The sequence below is a fragment of the Amphiura filiformis genome, chromosome 7, assembly GCF_039555335.1.
Source record: "Amphiura filiformis chromosome 7, Afil_fr2py, whole genome shotgun sequence".
Classification (NCBI taxonomy): domain Eukaryota; kingdom Metazoa; phylum Echinodermata; class Ophiuroidea; order Amphilepidida; family Amphiuridae; genus Amphiura; species Amphiura filiformis.
In genome coordinates, this window is record NC_092634.1 from 22,233,800 (window position 1) to 22,246,408 (window position 12,609).

Genomic DNA, 12,609 nt, shown 5'->3' on the forward strand with positions numbered 1-12,609 from the left:
TTATGATAATACTCGCAACATTGAACTTCTGGCAAATATCAATAGCTCAGTCTCTTCTGTACTCCCATCCCTTCTAAGCAGTATGGTGCAGATGCAACAAGGCATGCTTCAAGAGCTTACAAACATTAAGAGCCTGCTACAAAATCAAACTGTTCAGGAACTGGAATAGCTGCCAACTCAGCCAATGGAATCGCTGCCAACTCAGCCAATGGAATCGCTGCCAACTCAGCCAATGGAATCTCTGTCAACTCAGGTAATGGAATTTCAATCGTTTCATGACTGCTCAAATGTTACCTCAACTGGACAGTACACAATATCTCCTCTTCAACCTGGAACTTTGGGTTCATTCCCAGTGATCTGTGACATGGACACTACTCCAGGTGGATGGCTCATATTCCAGCATAGATTTGATGGCTCCATCAATTTTGATCGTAACTGGGTAGATTATGAGAATGGATTTGGTTCTGTGGATGGGGAGTTTTGGCTGGGTTTGAAAAAGCTTCATGCATTGACAAGCGGCATTAATCGGTGGGCGTTTAGAGTTGACTTGGAAGATTTTGATGGCAATCATGCATATGCTCTTTATGATAATTTCCAAGTTGGAGACAGTTCATCTTTCTATAGGTTAACCATTGGAACTTACACACAGGGAACTGCAGGTGATTCAATGAGAAGTCGTCAAGATCTTAATGGCATGGCATTTACTACCAAGGACCAGGACCATGATGGTTGGTCTAGTGGTCAGTGTGGAGTTCATCATCGTAGTGGCTGGTGGCACAGGAGCTGTGGTTATTCCAATCCAAATGGCCTGTATCTTGGAGCTAATAGTGGTAACACTTTAATAAGCATGTATTGGTATGATTGGAAGCACTATCATGCACTTAAGAAAACTGAACTGAAAATACGGCATGTAAATTGATTCAGCAACTGTAGATTGGTCTAAAGAGAACATTTTGAACATAATTATTTGGATGAGTAGCTTTTAGAGACATTTGATAATCTCCACAAATGTTTTCCTTAGGCCAAAAAAGTAATTGATTATCCATAGATCACCTCTAAGGGGGTAGGTTGGTATGGTAGGTTAATCGGTCAGATTATTTTTTGAATACCTTTTTAAAGGTCATAGCCAAAACATTTATCACTATAGGCCTAATATTAACTTACCCATAAATTGGTGTGAATTTTAATATTTCTCTTCTGTATGCCACTTTATTCATGTTTTAAAACAGTTTTAGAAATGCAAAGAAATTGTTTTAAAAAGTTTTCAGGATGTTGACAATTTTGGAAGAAAAAAAACAACCTTCCTCTGGAATTTCTAAAATTATGGTCGGTATGCTTTTGTAAATACAAAAGAATTTACCAGATTAGGGTTGGTCTGATGGGGATAATCATACATTTTTTTTTGCCTCATCTTATTCTTAATAATGTTGAGACATATAGACTAGATCAAAAATGGAATTTATGCTTATAAGAAGCACTCAGCATTATTGAGTCTACAGCTGTCAAGCACTTCATTTTAGTTCATTTGAGGATATTGGATGTGAATCTGTTGTGTGCCAAGCTATATAAAACCATCAATTAAATATGCTTTAATTTTACTCAAAGGCATCAAATAATTATTTATCTTGTCATATTAAGGGGGTACTATACCACTGGCCAATTTTGTGCCTATTTTTGAATTTTTCTCAAAAATTATACCGCATAGGTGACAAGTAAGATATGTATATTATAGGGGCAAGGACTACACAGGGTTCGAATTTGCCCGTATCGCATCGCAGAATGCGATGCAAAACTTGTCAATTGCTAAACACTTCCCTGCTATACATCGCAACATGTGCGATGCATAATTTCTCCTATAAATTCCTAAATAAGCTTACCAAATTATTCATCCAAATAGCCGACTGGGTTCCTGAAATTCATCCATACTTGCGTGTGAACGCTTGTACAATAACAATAAACAGTTTTAAAATAATTTTGACCACCTGTGTTGTGCTACGAACGACTCATTCGATACCCCTCTTTTTTACCTTGTTTATGCTTTTATATTCTCTATCTCTACCCCGCTGATGCTAAGCAGTGTACTGCGTTTCATACATGTTGCGCAGGGAGGACAGTCATATCGTACACAGCCAAACTTGACTTCGGCAGTTAATTAGCATATATGCATCATGCATGAGTATATTGAGTGATGCTTTTGGGACGATTCACTATTTGGCATGGGTAAGGCATGTATGAAGTGGCGTGGTGGCGTGAGCGAGGGTTGTGGAGAAAAAATAAGTAAAATGAAATACGGTCTTACTTTGTATCAGTTGACATTTTATGGACTAATTGCCCGTTATGAACTATAATTAATAGCGCTGGTAATGAGTTCATTATTTTATTTTAAATAATTATCGCCGGCGGATTCCCAAATCTCCCCTTTCATACAATGAGCGTCCGCGGTCCGCACATGTAGAAACTTGATGCGGCATGCTCAGAATGTGTATCTTGCAAAATCTGACAAATGTTGACTCACTATGTAAATTTAATCATGTTGACGTTGCGTCAGTGAGAAAAGTTTTAAATAAAGAGAAATTTTAATAAAAACATTTGCTTAATACCTTGCTTGTCTTGTCCGACAGCTGATTTTAACAACTGCAGCTCCATCGACATTATAATAATTTATGCATATGACGTACTAGGGAATACCTAGGAATTCCCTTCGTGATTGGTTGGTTGTGCAAAGCTGTTTACAGAATTCATGTGTTGGGAGATTAAGAGATGAAATCGTCCTCAACAGGATAAGCCGAAAGTGCGCGATTCCAATATGACGGTCGGGACATTTGTTTGACCGTTTGTTCCCATGGGGTTGATCGAACAAAAATCATCGGGGATCAGCGGCAAGTTTTGCTTAGTTGTATCATGATCTTAGTCTGCCTAATTTTACATGGTTGCACAATTTTTTAAGTTGGACGCATATTTTAGCCATTCCGTCGGCATGGGTATTTCCGGGTCTTATTTATTTTAGCATTATCATTACAAAATTAAACAAATAACGTAGACCTATAATAATACAGATATGGGACATCCCCATACCCCCAATTAACATGTGCTTAATATCTGTAGGCCTATCATCCAAGCATCCTCATCTCCAATGCAACGTTCACTATTTATCACTTTGGAGAATTATATTTACATGTTGAAAAATGTAGGCCTAGGGTTGAGTTTCTTGACGGGATATAAATATGCAGGCATGGGCGAGCGGCATGAGAAAATAAATGTTGGTTAATCTTGAAATCTGCCAGGTTAGTTATTTTAATTTTTGTTATTTCGGTGCTAACAAAATGCACAACTTCCTCAACGTTTATAAATTGAAATATTTGGACAATGAACAGTCTTTTATTCATACTTGATAGGGGTTTATCGTTGAGTGTCTAGGACAAGGAAGATTACACAATTTTTCGCCTACATCATTTTTAGCATTTTAACTTTTTTATTACTTGCTCTTTTAATACGAGCTTTATGGGAATTAGTTTTACTATTACCGTTTTTATTAAATTTTTTATGGTTTTATGCTACAAGGCCTATTTGGTTGGTTTTGTGCGGATGTTTGGTGCTTTAATTTTTCACAGACAAAATAGTTCAGTGGTTTTCAATAGTTGTAGGCCTACTTAATATTACGAGTCCTGCTGCACGCTGTTTTCATAAAATAAAAAAGTTGTGCATTGGCCTATATCGCGATAAATATTATCTATCAATTCAACTGTATTTCTTTAATCATTGAATGGCAGAAAGTCGGGGGAAAAATAAAATATATGTGATTTCCAACAACTTCATGTCAGAATTTCGACACGGACGACTCTTGAAAAATTTTATTTTTCCAAAAGTGGCATAAATTTTTTTTTTGCGGCACCAAAAAGAGGGACGGCGGGTTACCGAAACCTAATTTTATTTTTAGTAGGCCTAACACTTGGCCATAATAATACTTTTAGTTTTGACAGTCTTTAGTCTTGATTCTTGAATCATCACTCATCATTCAGCCATTTTTCTTCAGTCCGTGTTGTGTTGGCCAAATTTGGCTGCTGTCTGTTACTGAAATCTGTTTATTAGTCAAGCTAACTGGCAGTCAAGAAGTGAAAAGTCTGAATGTTTGCACTTTTGCAATGACAAATTGAAATGTTTATTAAAACTTGTTTTTAACAAATAACAATATTTTAATCAGTATCTTTAATAAGTGATTATAAGTCACAACAATCATTTAACATAATAATACATAACATTATAAAAGTAAATTTGTTACATAAAACATATTTTGCATAGCAGTTTTTGCAATTTAAAAAAATGCTATGCAAAACATCTTTTGCATAGCAGTTTAAACTGCTATACAAAATTTTGGAACTGCTATGCAAGATAAAACTTGCATAGCAGCTTTTGCTATGCAAAAAAAAAACCACAATTCGAACCCTGGGACTACAACTACTGCATTGAAAATTCAGCAACTCAAGGCAAGTAGTTATTGATTTATTGATCAAATATTGGTTTTCCCTCATTTTTGACTGTAAATCCACAACTGTTGTCTGTACTGAAATAAAATTTCCAGTGCAGTAGTTGTAGTCACCAATGCTTGTCACCAATGCGCTATAATTTTTGAGAAAATGCACAAATAGGCACAAAATTGGCCAGGGGTGTGGTACCCCCTTAAGGATAACATTCTTGCATGTGTAGTTAAACAGAGTTATGGGCACAGGAGATCCAAGGTCAATTTGTATATGTTGTACAGACATCAAAAGTTAAAGTTGCTCTAATTGTTGTAAAGCCTCGTTCTTCTAGCTTACGAGATTAAGAAAAGTAAGTTTCCACTACCTGCAATGTTAATAAGATCTTGTTGACCTTTTAACTTGTTGTCTTGTAGCACTTGAACAAGACATGGCAGATAGTATATACTGCCATTAGAGGTTCTGGGTATAACTATGGGTCCGAGGTGAGATCAATAGTACTATTTTCCTGAGGTCAGTATATATCACTTAGGGTGATAGCCTCATCACATCAGCGTGGGATGCATGCACGCACAGTGCATATATCATGTAGTATTTTGTAGTACCAAGGAGTGTTAGGGTTAGCTATACAAACATCATCATCATCAGTCGGCTGCGGAGCAGGCGACTACAAGCTTTCTCCAACTGTTGCGATCTTGGGCAAGCGAAACAATTTTGTTTGGCTGCAGCATCACTTCAGTATCCCCCAGGAGGTGCTGTACATACTGTAAGTACATTATTACAAAAATTCCAGCAACCTAAATTTTTTATCCCTGTACAATATGCACATTGACCTTGGACCTTCTGTGCCACAACTCCTGTAACTAACTTTACAAGAATGAAATTCGAACCATGAGAAATTTTCCATGAGAAAACTTTGGTTGATGTAAACATCAGCTACCACTTCCGGTGTTTCCATGACCTTTCTCAACCGTGCGAAATGTAATTTCTTAGCTTCCTGCCCAAAAAAGGTAACACTTACACTGGGTGCCAGATGTAGTAGCATTCACATTGCTAGTACACCTTGCGGAGATTACACCTTGCTCGCTACCTGACTTTTATCAGGAGTATTATCGTCAAATTTACGCCTGGCGGAACTTACGCTGACCATTGTTCACACTGTCACTACTCCTGGCTACACCTACCGCTACTCCTAGCAACTTGTTCCACCGGGCGTGTGTCCTACAATGTAAACGCAACTAGTTTTATCCTCCTTCATGTTCAATGTCAATCTTTATTAAATTGCTTCACATCATCACATTCATTATTTTTAAAGTTTATTATAAGCATATTAGCTTATTCCACAACTGCACAAATCTAAATTTGATAAATTTTAGGGTGTTATACATTTATAGGGTAGCAAATTCTGATTGTCGCTTTATCTTATGCAATGTAACTATCAGATCATACTGACTCTATCAATTACATTGTATGTGTTATAAATAGAAATATTAGTTCAGTTTGCGAGATACATATCTATTCATTTAATAAGACATAAGTTTATTATGCAACATATATATAGATATCAAATGAAAACAAAAAGTACAACCTTGATTTTGTGTCTGGTGTGACAGACTCCTTTTTGCTTGTTTTTCTGTCACACAAAAGGAGTAGACAGTTCTTTCCTTACCGGCTTTCAAGCATTCCCTCCATAATCAATTTGTTTGATCTTCCATTGTAGCAATGTATTTATGTATTTCATCAAAATAAAAGTGATTGAATTGAATTGAATTGAATTGACCCAATTAAACCTTATTTCCCCGTAACTATTACACACAAATGAATGGTATATCACACAAGGCAAAACTATGTGTGTATTATTTTTGGGATCTAGAACAACCCCACCTACTTATTGGATCACATAATATATACAGGTGGTGTATGACATGCAGTCCCTAAATTCAGTAAATTTTCATCGTCAACCGTGTAATTGAATGGGATTATTTTGAAATTTTAAAACGCTTGAAATATCACAAACAAATAAGCCTATGTTGATAAATAATATACAAGCTAAAACCGTTGGGGTTCGATAATGAACCCCACAAAACTAACCGAGTATATGGAAAATGCCATACGGCCGGGCGGTTTCACGAGTTGCCGGCTCGATCATGTCATCCGCCGCCTGAATATATATATATATTAAAGATGCATGGCAGAGGCTACAAACAGTACCTTCATTCTGATTAAAATTTTTGTCACAGAACCCATTCCAGAAAGACATAATGTATTGGTGATATTTTAGGCAAAAACATTTACATGTATTTCGAGAATTTGCTTACTAACAAACTGACATACACATGTAACAAACTTACATACACATGTAGTTAGAGAATAAAAGATAGGATTTTGTCTTTTGCCTATCCAATATCGTGTCATAATGGATGGGCTGGCCAATATTTTGAGTAGTGGATGCCGGCGTATGACGCGATATTGGATAGGCAAAAGACAAAATCCTATCTTTTATTGCACAGCCGCCATCCAGGTATAAGTTCCAAATAAGCTGAAATTCACCAGGAATATTCCTTACATGTATGACATCCTAAGCACTATGTAATATTTTTGCGGGGTCAAATGTAATTAAGGGATCACTTCCGGCTCTCACAGATTCGGGGTCATAACTCATTTGTCACTGCTGGCTGTGCATGCTCGCGGTCGCAGGCGAACGCAATCAGATCTCGTTCTCATACTTATTCAGTTTTAATGTAATTTTTGCGAGAAAAACTGCCTTATAAACAGAAAAAAATAAAGTTACTTTTGTGAGGGCATCCCCGTTGTTTTAAATGAACAAAACCATCACGAACATCTAAGCCGCCGAATCGCGTTTTTGGTCTCGCACATGTATTATGCGAACGCATTATCGCGCGATCATTGAGGAGCAACAAACGTGCCGCCGTTGCGTGGCGGCGCGCGCCCTGACTATATCACTATCAATTATTGTGAGATATTATACACCAGAAAACCAATCAAATTACTTGAATTCTTTACAAGACGCACCCATTGAATAAGAATAGTTTATATAGTAGTAGCTGTTTCATATATGCTGCATACCAACTTCAAACCCAGTGACCTGGATGTAAATAACCTAGACCTGGGAGGATGTAGGTAGGCCTATATCCTGTATGTTAATGTAAAGTAGTCATTCATTCTCTCGGTGTATACATTGAGAGTAGTCACATATTTGCAATCGGTATCATATATTTTGGGTACTTAATAAGATTCGTTGACTTCAAAATGGCTGTTGCTTCACAGTTAATGTTCTTGTCTCTGGTAATAGCATTGATTATTGGTTTTGCGGTTATAGACCCCAGCGTTGGGATACCTGTTAAAAGAACGGCAACGGATGACTGTTATGGGACAGACTGCTATGTAGATATGGATTATTATGATAATACTCGCAACATTGAACTTCTGGCAAATATCAATAGCTCAGTCTCTTCTGTACTGCCATCCCTTTTGAGTAGTATGGTGCAGATGCAACAAGGCATGCTTCAGGAGCTTACAAACATTAAGAGTGTGCTGCAAAATCAAACTGCTCAGGAACTGGAATCACTGCCAACTCAGCCAATGGAATCGCTGCCAACTCAACCAATGGAATCTCACTTGCTTCGTGATTGCTCAAGTGTTACCTCAACTGGGGAGTACACAATATCACCTCTTCAACCTGGAACTTTGGGTTCATTCCCAGTGATCTGTGACATGGACACTACTCCAGGTGGGTGGCTGATATTCCAGCGTAGATTTGATGGCTCCATCAATTTTTATCGCAACTGGATAGATTATGAGAATGGATTTGGCTCACTGGATGGGGAGTTTTGGCTGGGTTTGAAAAAGCTTCATGCATTGACAAGCGACATTAATCGGTGGGAGTTTAGAGTTGATTTAGAAGATTTTGATGGCAACCATACGTATGCTCTGTATGACAATTTCCAAGTTGGAGACAGTTCATCTTTCTATAGGTTAACCATTGGAACTTACACACAGGGAACTGCAGGTGATTCAATGAGAAGAAGTCAAGATCTTAATGGCATGGCATTTACTACCAAGGACCAGGACCATGATGCTCATGGTATTCAGTGTGGAGTTTATCATCGTAGTGGCTGGTGGTACAACAGATGTACTCGCTCCAATCCCAATGGCCTGTATCTTGGAGCTGATGGGGACAGTAGCACGGGCATGGTTTGGTATGATTGGAAGGAGTGGCATGTGCTTAAGAAAACTGAACTGAAAATACGGCATGTGAATTGATTTAGCAACTGTATATTGGTCAAAAGAGAACATTTTGAACATAATTATTTGTATGAGTAGCTTTTGATAATCTCCACAAATGTTTTTCTTAGGCCAAAAGAGTAATTGATTGTCCATAGATCACATCCAAGGTGTAGGGTTGGTCAGTTGGATTAAAAAAGAAATGAAGGTCATAGCCAAAACATGTATAGGCCTAAATTAACAGTTTTGAATTGTGATATTTCCCTACTGTATGACACTTATTCATGTTTTAAAATAGTTTTAGAAATGCAAAAATACTGTTAAAAAACTTTTAAGGATGTTAAAAACTTTGAAATGAAAAAACCTTCTTCTGGAATTTCCAAAATTAGAGTTGGTATTCTTTTGTACAGTAAAACAAACAAAAACTCATTTTTTTTTTCAGATTTTCCAGATTAGGGTCGGTCTGATGAGGACAATCAAACAATTTTTGTTGCCATGTAGAAGACCCATATATTTTAATAGTGAGACAAAGTCTAGATTAAAATGAAATGCTTATTTTAGAAAGTGATCAGTATTAGGCCTAAAAAATTGTTTGATTGACGTGAACTCCAACCTAATTCCTAAAAATAGGCCCGACCCTAGACTTTTTTTCTCATTTTTTTGCAAAAAATGGATTAAAAAAATTTTAAAAAGAAGAAAAATTCGTGATTTTCAGCGTAAAATGTGTTTAAAAAAAAATTACCGACCGACCTACCCTAATTTCTTTTCATGTTACGCCAATCAAACAATTTTTTTTAGGCCTTATTGAGTGAACAGCTGTCAAACACTTTATTTTAGTTGAAAATCCTCCAAATATGGTCCATTTGTAATAATTATTAGGTTTTAATGAATCCAAATGTGTGAAAATATTGGATCCCAAACATAATAATGATAAAATTGGATGCTTTACGCCAATATTTATTGGCCTAGCTATTACCAATAAATATGGGCTCAGATCGATCTAATTTTATATCAAAGGCATCAAATTATTTGTCTAGTCAAAGAATAACATGTATGTTAAACATTTGTGCACCTGTAGTTGAACAGAGTTATGGGCACAGGAGATCCAAGGACAATTTGCCTAGTGCATGCATCAAAAGTTAAAGTTGCTCTAATTTTCATAAATCCTAATTCTTCTTCTAGCTTACGAGATTCAGAAAAAGAAGTTTCCACCATCTGCGATGTAAATTTAAAAAGATCCTGTTGATCATTTTACTCTTTGTTGCACTTGAACAAGACATTACAGATAGTGCAAACTATTCTTTTTCTGAATCCTAATATAGAATAGCTTTTAATTTGTTTTAATTATTACAAAAATTTTGAGCAATTGGGAACTAACTTTATAATAATATTCTCATTTTCTCCTGAAATTCTAACCGTAAGAAATTTCCTGCTCATTTTAAAAGTATACAACTTCTGACCACCCACTTAAAATGACTTAAATACAGCCTGGGCATATGAATGGGTTGAATACATTATTATATAAAGCAGGCCTTCTCAACTTGTGGTGCATGGAGTTAGTCGAAGTGGCACATGGTAAATTTACTAATTTCACATAAATTTTGAACAATTCGGTGAAAAGCTGTGAAAATACCACATCAGAGCTTCCCGCGGCTGGGGCTTTCATGCTGGACCCCTCCTATGGCCCCTGGACCCTACCCGATATGTGTTCGGTCGTGCACCGTGCACCATGCTCCCTCGCAAAATCCTCCCTTAACATGTAGGCAATTCATGATTACTAAAATTTCCTAGTTGGCACTTCAAATAAACTAGTTGAGAAGGCCTGATATAAAGGCATTTCTGTGATAGTACTGAAATTTGAATGGACATTTTTATGCTGAGGCATGAGGCATCAGTGATATTTTATAGTGATATTTAAGTTTATAGTGATATTTTCTGTACATACATGTATTAGTTTGCCTGCTTTCTCCACTAATTGATCAACAAACACAAACACTCAGGTTTATACTCATTTGCGTGAAATGTTGCAAATAACTTGTTCTGTATAAAATATGTTAAAAGTTATCCCAGCATCGATTGCTCATATGTTAACCATAGTTTGATAGTGTTGATTGAGCAAGAAAAAGGAAGCATATTTTTATTTTACCTTCATATTCAATGCCAGTCACATTTTGTCTTTAGTAAGTTGCTTTCACGTTTATTATTTTCAAGGTTTATTATAAGTACTTGTTCCACATTGCAAAAATCTGAATTGATAAAGTTAGGGATGTTCTAGGGTAGCAAATCACAGATATATTTCATTTTATTTTTTACAATGTCAACTATCAGATCATAATTTGAAAATAAATAATACTGACTCTATGTAATATCAATTTTGTGTTGATGATATGTGTTCTTAAAAATAAGAATGTAAGGTTTGCAAGGTACATGTGTATAATTAAAAATCTACAACCCCGAGTTTGTGTCTTGTACATATTTTCTGTCTCGTCTCGGTATAGCCTTATTAGCCTTTAGACCATTCCTCCATAATCATTTTGTTTGATCTTCTGTTTGTAGCAAAATATGTATTTTTTTTTTTCATTTTGGTTTTTGTTTGTTTTTTGGTTATAGAAATTAAAAGTGAATTGAATTGAATCTACCCTATTGAACATTCTTTTATGTGAAGAAAGGAATAACAGTTACAGTTTGTTTTAGTTATATTATCCAATTCCAGAAAATCACATCACTATGTTGCCAAATGAAGCATAGCTACACTTGCAGGCAGAAAAGAATGGCATTTGTTTACATTTTGAGAGCGTACACACAGTAAACACAAAAGTAGGGTTCTGATAGGCTAATCCAATCATCTGACAATCATAGCAATTGGCTGATTACGTGTCAAAGAAGAGATTGGCGCAGAGAGGCACTCATCAAAGCCCAGTGTACGTTGCTCACTAACAAGGCACGTGCATCAATCAGAGCAAGAGAGTGCCGTACTTCTCTGGAAGCTAGTGTAAATCGTAATCCTTTAGTTAGCATTAACTGGCATTAATACACACCTATGACGTCGCGCTATTGTTTTATCGCTCCATTATTTTCCACTTAATGGAGCGATGATTACAATAACACGCCATTCGTAAATGCCTTTCTTTTTCTGAAAAGCAAATACTTTTCAGGGAAAAGTACTGGCATTTACTAATGTAGTGTTAATAACAATTGCACTTTCGAAAAGCATGTATTTGCGTAAAGTGCAGTATTGTTATCATCACTTCATTCATGCAAAACAATGATACGAAAAACAACAAAACTATGATTTTCATTAATACAATAAATTAAGGAAGCGGATAGCAACATTTGCACATTATTGTTATGGGACATGAGAGCACATCAGACATATCGAATTACATGCTGAATACGAGGATTGTCCTTCTGATATAAAAAAAAAAAAAATTTTGATTTTGTGAAATTCGTGATATAGGCCTAATACAAATTTTATGGCAAATTATTAAAATGTCATATTTTTTAATTTAACAGTCCTCGAAGTAAACTTTATAAATCAAATAAATGATATGTAATGAAACTGTAGGCCTATGTAGGCCTAGCTGGGATGAAAAGCCGAATTGAAATTTTTGACCTTTCATATTGAACATAAACATTTTTTCCAAAAAGACCTACATTTTTAGTGTTTTGAGGAAAAAAATCTGTAATAATGAAGGTCAAAATTTTCATATGATGGACAGCTGTTCATCCCAACTTCATAATCTTTAGGTGCATATCGTTAGATTTATACAATTTACTTTTTTACAATTTACAATTCTTAATAATTTGCCATAAAATGTGTAATGTATATATCGCTAATTTAATAAAAATCAGAATTATTTGATATCAGAAGGACATTCCTCGTGTTCAA

The 12,609-nt window shown here is 35.9% G+C and overlaps 1 protein-coding gene across 2 annotated transcripts in view; it reads left to right on the forward strand.

The window, feature by feature from the left end:
* The window catches only part of LOC140156878 (transmembrane protein 181-like), a 73,745-nt gene that overhangs the window by 46,159 nt on the left and 14,977 nt on the right, over positions 1-12,609 (forward strand). The gene's annotated exons all lie outside the window — the stretch shown is intronic.